The sequence below is a fragment of the Lactuca virosa genome, chromosome 7 (assembly GCF_052849685.1).
Source record: "Lactuca virosa cultivar CGN04683 chromosome 7, Lactuca_virosa_CGN04683_v6, whole genome shotgun sequence".
Classification (NCBI taxonomy): Eukaryota; Viridiplantae; Streptophyta; class Magnoliopsida; order Asterales; family Asteraceae; genus Lactuca; species Lactuca virosa.
In genome coordinates, this window is record NC_136432.1 from 153,300,923 (window position 1) to 153,313,427 (window position 12,505).

Consider the following 12,505-nt stretch of genomic DNA (forward strand, 5'->3'; position numbering starts at 1 on the left):
TGTAAGGTTTGTATGTCCGGAATCCAAGAGAACAGTCATCACCACCACCGTTAGGTGGTGGCTGCCGCCATGCACCAACGTGGGTGTGTGCGTCTTAGTGATTGTATGTGTGTCTGTGTTATTTGAAATTCAGCATTGTAATGTGTAATTCAGCATTGTAAAGTGTAATTCAGCATTATATGTCGACATATTATGTGGGATGGGTTGAGGTGATACTGCTCCGTGCGGTAACCAACAAACCCGGGAGCATTCCAGATACGAGTTGAGGGCCAGGTAGGGCATGCCAGGCTCGTACTGTGGGCTCGGGAGCATTCCAGATACGAGCTAAGGAAGACTCATACTGTAGGCTCGATGGCAATCCAGATGTGAGTTGTGGGCCCGGAAGGCAATTAAGACTCACATTGTGGGCCCAGGGGTAATCCACTCTGTAAAGCTGTGGACCCAGTACATGTTGTTATTTGTATATGTGTTATTTGCAGTGTATCGGTATTTTGGGGGAACTCACTAAGTTTTCGGGCTTACAGTTTCAGTTTATTGTTTCAGGTACATCAGGGGATCGTGGCAAGGCAAAGGCGTGATCGTATCGCTCCTCACTTTTTATGACTATGTTTCTGGGATACTCTGATATAGAATTGTTTTGAAAACAAGTTGGTAATAACTGTTGGTTCTTAAATGTTTTAAAAAATTTAAATTTTGCCTAATTTGATGGGTGTTACACATTATTATATCATTTTCAGGTGTTCAATTCTCGTAAGGACTTAATGTAACATCCTAAAAATTTAAGATAAGGTTCTTAAATTAATTAAGTAATTAAATAAAGCATGATTTAAGTAATTAAGTCATTTAAATGATAATTATATCATTAATTGATATAAAGCTTAGAAAGTTAAAGGTTGAAATGTTAACATTTCAGAGTCAAGGGACCAAAAGTGCCAATTTGGAAAAGTGTGTTTGACTAAGGGTTGACTCAACAAATGGAAGTGATTACAAAAGTTATGTAATGGATGGAGAGGGACTTAGGATGTCCATTCTAAAAGAAAATTCACTTATATTGGAACAATGGACCATATTTGACAAAAACGAGAAATTAGAGGGACTAAATGTGAACAAATGGGAAATAAGATGAACACTCCCTTCTTTCTCTTCCTGTTATGTATTGAGCATGCTAGAGAGCTTCAAATGGCGATTTTCTTCTCCTTTTAATCTAGGGTTCGATCCAAGTGAAGAATGAAACAATCAAACAAAGGAGAGAAGGAATCAAGGCTTGAAAGGTAAAAATCTTCTCATCCTTTAACTTAGAATTCGAATTTGTGAAGTGGGTATAATCCCCAATGTCGAATTTGATTGGGTTTAATGATTAGGGTTTTGGTTTCTAACATCTCTTGAGTTGTTTTGATGATCATAATCTCAATCCAGTCATCCCATTGATGGATTTGAGGATTTAGGTAAAAAGCTTCATGAACCCTAGAAAACCCAAATTGGGGATATTGCAATTGATGATGAAATGAGATTGGATTCTATGACCTAGATGATATTTGATAGCAATAAAACCAATTGTAATGCTCAAATTCATCCATGATGGTAGAATCAAGCATAAAGATAGGTTTTAGATGGTTATGTGAGAAATTATGATGAATACAATGAAATTGTTGGAATGTGAGCATTTGATGAGTATATGATACTCATAATCATGAGTTGATACTAACAATATGATTTGAATGCAATAACATGAAGGCTTGAGTGATCTATAGTTAAATTTATGGAATAATTGGCCATAAGGGCATTTTGGGAAATCTAGGGATAATTATATGTTGATTGACATATAAGAAGTGAATGACATTCATGAACATGAACTGACACTCTAGAGATGATATTCAAACATAAACATGAAGGATCTCTTGATCTATAAGTGGTTCTAGTGATTGTTTGGCTATAAGGGGCAAATTGGAAACATGGAATGGAATTGAGGATTCCATTGTTAGTGTATGTATTTACAATGAGATTAATGAGGGTTTATGTGCTTGACAACATTTATTTGAGTGTTCAATAAGTTAGGAACAAGCCTTGTGAGCTTTGGAATGTTCAAGTGAAAAATGGACTAGTTTACCCTTCTTTTAAACACTTTAGGATCATCACGATCTAAAGGTTTCAATGAACACTTAATGGATTAAGTGGAGTGTTTTAAGATGATAAAACACCTCCTAAACATGTGTGAGAACCTAAATAAATGGTACAACGTGAACGGGAAAAGGGTCTTCAAGAACTATGCAAAGTAGGGTGTTATTATGAGAAAAATAGAGTTTTGGGTGTGTCCAGACATGAAAACACGGTCCGTGTAAGTGCAAGCTTTAATTTACACGGCCCGTGTAAATCTCTGATTTGGAGATTTTCTTGTTTTCTTCATAACTTTTGCATAAGAACTCAGATTTATGCACGGTTTTCGCCTACATTCATATTTTTGGACGAGGAATGATTTGAAACAATAAAATTTAGTATTTGAACCTTTGAGGGGCATTTTGGTCATTTTAATTACTTATGTCCATATATGGCGTATGTAGTGTTTGAAGAGGATTGCTATAGGGAAAGGAACTGGAAGAGCACTAGCTAACCTATGTGTGATTAAGGTGAGTACGTGTTGGAATTTTTCCCACTTTGGGGTACATGGCAAAATGATTTTAGGATAATGAAATGCAATGCTTTGATATATGAAATGTTATGAAACGAAAGTGTCAAATGTTTTTGCAAAAGGTGTTTTGAAAGAGTGCCTTAAAGGCAAGAATGTTTTTGAAAGAAAAGAACGTTTTGGAAGATCGAATGTTTTGAAAATATGATTGAAATGTTTTGAAATATAGATGCTTTAATTTTGAAATGATTTTATGATACTAATGTATGAAATGTGTAAAGCATGGAAAGTAATGAAAAGAAATGTAAAGTAATGAAAAGGAATGGAAAGTAATGAAAGGAATCGGAAAGTAATGAAATGAAAACTGTCCGGGCCATGATACCTCGTAAGAGGCACTAGAGGAATCTATCGGGATGACGCCTCCCCTTCGCGAGATAGATGTCATATTATGATATCTTGGTGGATTGATTTGTTCTTTCTACCTTGGCCTTGGAAATGATGCCTTGGTGGATTGATTTGTTTTTCCACCTTGGTCTAGACTTGGGAGTGGTTCCTTTATTGGACGTAGACCCTAAGTATAAAAATGGCAACGATTTAATACTGGAATTAGCCCTTAATGATAAAAGGAAATGGAATATGGAAATATGTATTTTGAAATGAAATGATAAGATATGAAATGATATTTATGATGCGTACGAAACGAGTTTTCCTTGAAAATGCTTAAAACTGATTTATGGTCTAAAACTATGTTTTGCAAAGATTAAACGTTTTTGATGAAAAGTGATAAATGTTTTGGATCACAAACCCACGTAGCTCACGAGACATTTTTGTCTTACGCATATCTTTTTAATGCAATGTATTACAGGTTGCAATTAAGGAGAAAATTGATAGATGGAAGTTAGAAGATTAAGATATAGAGAATGGAGTGGAACTTGTTAAGTTCCTTATTTAATGTTATTGATGTAATTCGTATTTGCTGGCTATGGTTGTATGATGCTTAATCGTAACACCCAAGGTTTTAATTGTAATTATTTTTGTGGGACCGGTTTTATGTTAAATAGGAGTTAATACCCAAATGTTTTTATAACCATAACATTTGAAAAAGTAATGAAAAATTTAGGGTGTTACAGTTTGGTATCAGAGCCATAGTTTAAGCGAATTAGGATTGAATCATTCCACTCCTAGGCTTAGACTTTGGTTATGGAAATTTTGAATGAGTCATAGGATTACTATGCCTTGATTTAGGTAGAATCTTATGCAACAAGTGATAGAAAGGAATTGCCATCTAGATGATATGAGGTTTTAGATAAGTTAGATTAGCTTGTAGAATGCTACATTGAGTGCTTATAAAGCGAGTAATGGAAGTAAGACTAGTGTACGGACGATCTAAACCAATGAATCAAAACCTCCTAAGTGGTGAAGTCATGGTCGGTTATGTATGATGTGGTTATAATAGTATAGGGCCCGTACTATTATAAATACATGATACATACCCGAACTTGGTGGAACCATGAAAGGGTTTTGAGAAATGTGGTAAGGATTCGGGTGAATTAGGGACTTAACAACATGCATTGTGTCAAATAAGAGTCATCAAAGAGTTTAAAGCATGATAATAGACAATTGGAAATTTTGACAGCTTTGACTTTTCTGTCAAAGTCAAACAGCTTGTATGAAAATGAGAAATTACTTGGTGTACATTTGATATATGTTTGAAATTACTATTCGTAGTGAGTTAGAAACACTAAAGAATGAAGATAATTGAGCTATTTACTTTATTAACAATCAAATGGCTAAAAAAAGGACATAGTTGACTTGTGCTAAAAGTAAAAAATGGGACAATAATTAGAATTGCAAATTGATGATTAAGAAACTAGTTGAAGTTGGTTATTTGGGACAAGCTTATACTTCTACACATGAATGATAATTTCAATTTGCAAACAAGTTAATTGAGAAAGAATGGAAAGGAATCATGAAATTCTATCTTTAGATGAAAGACAATGTTTTGATGTGATTGTTGACATGGGAATGTGAGCTAATGACCTAATTGGTGAAAAGGCGATATGATGATGAAAGCGATATAGTACAAGAAAGCACAGTTGTTACAGATTAGGAAGGAGCTTGATGTGTTTGATTCAATGAGATCTTTTTGGGATCCTAAAGAGTTGACGACCAGGCGACAACAATATCATGTATCAAGTGTGATGGTAAATATGGAAGAATAGTGTTCTTGTGATCTCGAGACACTAATAAAAGGCGAGAAATGATGAATTAACATAATGCACTGGGCTGACGAGTGAAGTCACTACAAGGAAAGAAGAGTAGTGTGAGATGAATGAAGGTAATCCTTGAGACGAAAAGAAAACGGTGATGAGTAAAGGAAAATTTTGAATTTTCCATGGATGAGTCAGAGGGAAGAACTAATACTATGTGAAGATCATAGGGTAATTTGGACCTTAAAAGAAATGTCATCATTTCTTTTAAGGGGTAGATGGTAAAATGGAAACGAAAGTGTGATGATGTGATGTTACAAGATATCACAGTACACTAGGGGTTGAGTAAGAACAACACGTGGTGCTTGAAATTATAAGTAACACAAACAAACCAAGGATACAAGATTTAGAGCTTCCAAGTTATGCAACCTAATGATGTGGACCAAGCACACTCAAGTAAAATATGTTACTAAGTTTGAGTATTGCTGCTAATGGGAATCGACGGCTAGGCAAAGAGCGGATAGATTTATGATAATGGGAGCTTTTATTATGAGTAAATATAGAAGACTTGAGTTTGCCTTAGAGCACTATGGGTCACTCGAATTGTGACCAAAGGACTCGAAAATCAATTGATATAAAGGTTGGTGGTGTATTCATAAAAAGGACAAGAAATAGAAAGAAGTAAAGTATCATGATGCTTAAGAAGCTAAACTGACGAAGTGCAGAATGAAAGAGCCGAGTACTCAAGCAAAAATGTTGAAGGACATATGAATGATGAAATTATGATAGAATCCATACACGATCAATGGTACAAGGCAAAAGGTGGGATTCGAGGTCCACGAGAAGTAAATGTGAGGCGACGACTTTTCGTGAAGAAATAAACAAAACATCTTGCTACATGATCAGGATCATCTTGTGTATTAACCTTAAAAGAAATACCCTTATTTATTTTAAGGGGTAGATAGTTGGGAAGGATCAAGTTACAAGGGATGAGATAATTTGGACCCAACAAGATTTTGAAAGTTGGGTTGAAGCAACGCCATGTGCTTTAGATATTCTTGTCATGGTATGCTTAGGCTTGTAGACCTAGGAAATGTGTTAACTCATGAAATGAGATTTTGTTTTGACACATCAGTTAAATTGAATGAAGAAGGATAGAGAAAATCTTCGAGAAGTATATATAGACTTGGATTGTAACATCCGGAATTCCAGGTATTATTTTTATCAATTATTTTTGGAGTTAAGAGAGGGAATCGACGAGTTGACGCCTAGAGTCGTCGAGTCGGGTCGCGATTGCTGACTGGATAAATGAAGGGACTCGACGAGTCGGTAAGGGTGGACTCGACGAGTCCGTGCTGACGATTGAAACCCTAAATCCCCGGGCCTGAGCCCTATTTAAAGGACTTTATAGCCTCCATTTGCGGCTACCAGTCCAGAGAGAGATACCCTAGCGATTTTGAGCGAGTTGTGAGAGAGTTTGAGCCTCTTTGTTCGTTTTTGGTGTGATTTAGCCAAGGAAGAAGGGTTTCCAGCAAGAAAGGGGCAAGAGGACTTCATTTCAGCATGATTTCAGCTTGGATCTTCATTTTGAGGTAGCCATTCGATCCTATTCTTCTGTTTTGCTTAAGAGCATTGAATTTAGGGTTTTCTATATCTTTTGTGGCTTGTTGGGTTGAGATTTAGTGTCCCATTGAGTAATAAACTTTGGATCCGGACCTTTTGAGGTCCAAAGAGCTTGAACCACCTTGCTTTTTGTGGTTCTATGGAGGAAAGGGACATAGGTTGCCATGATAGATGGGATTTCACCAAAATAAGCCTAGAGTGCCTTGCATTTGTACCAAGATTCGACCTTTACGTGTTTATTGGTCATGGGGAAGTCAGATCTATAGATTAGAGAAGTAGATCTGACCTCAGGAGGTCAGATGAGTGTTTTCATGGGAGGAACTCGCCGAGCCCATAAGGGACTCGACGAGTCGAGTCGGGTTGCCCCGCGATTCGTGACCTGTGATAACCCGTTGAGTGTAGGGTTGACTCAGCGAGTCGAGTGAGGACCAGGGGCGAAGAGGACACGCATGTACTCGTCGAGTCACACGAGTGCACTCGACGAGTCCGGTCAATGTTGACCGTTGACTTTTGTTTACTTTTAGGGTTTAGTCAGTGTTTGGACTTATGAGCCATTAGAGGGGTAGAATGGTCTTTTACCCTTCTTAGAGAACTTATAGAGAGGGGTTAGCCTAGCCTTTAGAAGTTGTATTAATTAGAGTAATTATTTATGTGATTAGGCGGAGGCTAGTGCAGTATTTCAGAGTTCGAGGTTTACCGAGTTACCCGAGGTGAGTCTTCTCACTATACTTTACCTTGAGTGGTAAGTAGAGTTATGTGACAGAGTATCTTGTATGCTATGTATGTGATGTGTTGCACTGCATTATTTCTATGTGATTTATGCTGTGTGTATTCCAGAGTTTACAGAGTTAGGACCGGAAGGTCCACAAAGTTAGGACCAGAGGGTCCACAGAGTTAGGGCCAGTGGGCCCACAGAGTTATAGCCTCGAGTGGCTAATATGTGTTATATGTGGTATTTTGGGGAACTCACTAAGCATTTATGCTTACAGTGTTTTGTGTTATGTGTTTCAGGTACAGTGAGGATCGCGGGAAGTGTTGGATTAATGTCTAAGTCCATAACTATATTTGGTATGTACTTGACCCGACCCGGCATGGTCCATTTGGGTTGCACTTCACCGGCACAATTTATATGGATAGTCTTTTGAGAATAGTATATTTATGATTTATATTAATATATTATAAGTTCTAATATATTAATATGGAATCATATTATTTAATTAGTTAATTTAGAATTAATTAAGTGATCAAAAAGAACTAATTAAATATGGACTCTTATATATATGGAATGAGCCAAGTTCATTTAGGTTGGGCTAAGCTTTCATGGATGGTCCATGGAGCTTTTAACCCATGGATCCTATGTAAATGAAAGGTCATGGGTATTAGGGTTTACATGGATGTAACCCTAATCCTCCATAATATATAAAGGGGTCATTGGCTCACAAAATTGGCACAAGTGGGTGAAAATAAGAGTGGGCCGATTTTAGTGTGCATACATATTCTCTCAAGTTCTTCCAAGGTGTTTTGGTGATTTGTGATTCCATTTGAGGCTTCCACACTATTGGGGCTAAGCTCTTAAAGCTTGAAGACATCAAGCTACATCAAAAGGTATGTCATCTAACTAGAACTTTGTAGTATAGGTGCTTCATAATATACTAGTTAGGATGAAACCTTGGAATAGTTAATATTTGCATGTATAATAGAGAAAACATAGATCCAAGGTTTATAGGGTTGCATGTACACCATATGAGTGTTAGAATGTTCAAAACCCTACAGTGGTATCAGAGCCATGGGTTGTTTTCTGTTATATTGATGCAAATGTTTTATTTTCAAAGTTGGAAAAAAAAGAAAAAAAACATGATGTTTGTCAAATTTTAAGATAATTACTTGTTTTTGTGAAAAACTAATTATTTGTAAAATTTGAATCATTTGCTATATGAGTTGAATTAGGTCAAATTTAGTAAAAGATAAAATGATATGATTATTTTATTAGTTTTAAAAGTTTGATCTAAAGAGTTTTTTGAAACCTCCATAAGTTACGGATATGAAAAAGTTTTTAAAAAAATTGATTCAAAGTTTTTTATGGAGTTACAAAACTTGGTCTGAATGTTTTAAAGAATTCCATAACTTGTTCTTAAGTTATGGAACATGAAAAGTTTCATCATAAAACAAGTATTTAACTCCATAAGTTATGGAATCCAAAAGTTTTCAAGAGTTACAAAACTTGCCCTCAAGTTTTGGAATTTGGAAAAAGTTTTTTTATGATAAAAAAAAATTGAATTCTAAAACTCTTGGGTTCATAACTTAAACAATTAATTAAATGGTTTTAATTTTGAATTTAATAATTGGAATTATGATGTTTTTATTGAATAATTCAATTAACTCTTATGGAATTTATTAATAGATAATTAAAGTGTTATTAATTCTTCCATAATGACATGGTTTAAATTTAATTAAATTAAGAGTATAGTTTAATTAATAGATTAAACCACCAAGTATTTTAAATGTCTAAAATACACCCTTATACTATTATAATATTAAAAGTTTAATATATTATATGTATAAGAGCAAGTCGTCTTACCATTAGTAGGCCTCATTCATGAAGCCGGTCTATAAGGGGGGGTATAAGGTTACTGCCTATAAAATGGCAGTTTAATGGGTGTCCACTCTCACTCACCGCTTCCTTGACCGGTGGAGGGTCGTTAGCCGAACAGGTAGGACAAGGACTATAATTCTCCCTTCATTATAAGTATAATGATAAATACTAAGTAACTAAACACTTATAAATTCCCAATCTTAGTTACTTAGGAAAATGTGAATAAGGTGCTAATCCATGAAATTACACTTTGCACTTTGTTTAAGCTGTTAGTGGAGCGTGTGTGGTTAACCGGCACACTAACCTGGACTTAACAAGGTAGGCAAAGGGCAACTTAATGTTTATCATAGTATCGTTGGAGCGTGTGTGGTTAACCGGCACATCGATTGAGGGGTAAATATTAAGGGTACCAAGTATATTTGCATGGTTACTTCACACCTTGTTTTGTGATCCTCGGCATCCCAGTCACAAAACCTGTAGGGCACACTCGAGATTGAAACATGCCATTGAAAAGTTCAATGAATCTCAAAAGAATCTAGGAGTTTCAAAACCAATTAAAACCTAATAATACATTTCGTTTATCTTGGTGGAAATTGGTGAATTGTCATTCACCTACCTTCAAATATTTTATAGCTTGAATTACGGCATCCCTCTTCCAAGTTATAAAATAATTTGTTGGGTCCTAGCCTTAATATATCATATTGGGTGTTATATTAAGGACTTAAATCAACTTTACGTGAATTTCTCCCATTGTTGATGTCTGGTTTAGACAACAATGATCTTCCCAAACCAAGCTTTCCTAATAAATATGACTTCCCGAGTTTGGCTCATGGAAGTCATACTTCTCTTCCTCCACCTCCTCCAATTATTCTCCCTAACCCACAAGTTCAAGGTCACTCAGGCCCAAATGGCAAGCAAGGTCTATGTGTGATCACATCTTAGAGATGAAGTCACATATTGACAAGCCGGGAGAGTTGGGTGTCAAAGTCTTGAGAAAGTTAGATGTTCAATCACTTTCTAAGTCACATAGTGAGTTCCTTTGGGACTACTATGAAACAGACTATGACATGAACCTTAATGATCATATCTATTTGCTTGGTGCTGCTGAATCAGCAATAATTTCGAACGATAGTAAAGCAAATTTGATTAGAAGATCAACTTCCCAAAAACTTTATGGACAGTGACAATGGTGACACTGGAAATCCAGAAAAAACATTCTCTTCCCAATGGAAAGGGATTGGCTATAGTCAACCCGGTTGACCAAATGGTAAAGAGAAAGGCTAAGTCTGAGATAGTCCCATTACCAAAGGGTCCATATGTTTATTTTGCCAAAGGAAGGGGCGTTGATTGCAAAGCTACCAAATTTACCTAAGGATGTTAAAGTCAATAAGTTTGACTCTACATCAGGTAGAGCCCATTATCTAACTTTGTTAAGTTCTATTCTGAGATCCTCATTACATGATGTGACTGGGTCACATGTTGATGTTTTAAGAATCAAAGAACAGAGAGAAATCTTAAAGGAAGTATATGCTGATTCTGATCGCGAAGGTGGATTTCGATCGCATCAGAATTTTGAGCAGTTGCTTAAGAAGTTATGATATATTGCTAAGGAATAGATAACAACAATTTTCCATGTGGATTGTAAGGATAAGTTTTTCCGCAAAGTTTTAAAATAAAAGAAAAATTGTTTAATTTTATTTATTTGAAGTATCCTTACAATGACATTTGTGGAAAATTGTTGCTTATATGATTCCACTGACAGCAATATTGGAAAATGGATTTGATTCTTTAATTTGTGGTAGTGTCTAAATTTACCAAATCAGGAAAGTTCCTCATCGCCCAAGTTTCAATTGGACCGAAACTTGGAATCATGCAAGTTGAATAGTATGATGAATGAGAACTTTCAAGCATTGGAAAATCAAGACTAATTACTTGTTCACATGGATGTGTGAGTCAAGTGAAGGACTAAAGGGATCGAGTACACATTCTTGTGTACTGGTCATGTCCACCACAAAGCTCGTTAAGACTATTTGATTTACTAAAGTTTAGTAAATATGGTTATACTTACAAGTTTAAGTATAATTCTGAAACATTGGAAAAGTCTCAATGTATGGCAGAACGAATGGGAAGAATCAAATTAGGCAGAAAGATAAAAGTTTCTCAAATCTGAAAAGATGGGAGAGTAATTTAGTATCATGTTTGTGATAATCTTAATGATTTAGAAATCATATCACAATTAGTCCTCTAAAGGTCATCTTAGTGCAGTCTTATGACTAAGAAGAGGAGTCATGAATTGTTGAAATGGTTAGATCAGGAAGATGAGTCATACTTCGTTCCAAAACAATTCTTAGAGTCATACTCTAAGATTGTAACTTGAGTGAAATATCTTAAAGAAAGGTTTAAAACACTTGTCAAATGTAAGAGTAAAAGTGTCCTACTCTTGTATATTTGAAATTGGTAAGTTGTGATGTTTTGGATAAAACAAAGACCAACTAAGGCCAATTGTGTGAAGTGTTTGTCTTGATAAAGAATCCGCACTATCTCTTGAATATTTGGCAAGATAGTCTTATATGTCAAGAGGATAGTGGGAGTCTTAAACATCCTAAAAAGAATTTCAAGAACTAATCAAGAATAAAACCTGAGGTTCTTCACTAGCACACGACTTGAGGTTTATAACCTATCGTGTTGACATATTCTGTGCCCATTCCAGTTAAAGTTGGCTTTGCATAGGAGTTCTGAAAGTTCTCAATTGGTTGCATAACAACTTGGAAGCAATGGCAGGCCCTGTACTGCCAGGTGGCAAGAAGTTAAGATTGCATAAGTTCAGTCCATATGAGTTTGGATTTGTCATTATCCTTGTCTTGTGACTATGGTTTTGACGATTCACATGGATAAGAACACATACACCATAAAATCTAAGGGTCATAAGGTTTCTCTCCGATTCATGAAAATGATGGTGAGGAAACACTTCCACCAAGTAGATTTGAAGCAGATGGCAAAAGGTCTAAACAATTGAGACTATGATTACGACATCCCTTTTCATAGTTCTGAAATTATTTAGACACACATGCATGCTATCTAAGGAAAGGTGTATGATTTTGATAAAGTTTTATCAAAGCATCTCGTATCATAAATCTGAACTTTGGTAAGAAAGTCAATAAAGTATTGATTTCTAGAAGTCCAGCTGATTTCTGAGTACATGTCAAAGCTAGTGGGAGCATAAGTGTTATGCTAATAATCATCATGTTAGTGGGAGCATGATAATTATTGTTAGTGTTGCAAGTTAGCAATGTTAATTATAGAAAACAAAAGTTTCAATTCGTGAGGCTGCAGGGATTGAAAAAGTTGTTTTGCTATAATTAAGGGAGAGGATATACTTCATTTCAGTTCTAAAGGCTTAGATTGAGACCATAATCATCTTTAGTCAAGAATATATATATGAATTTCATGTTGGAT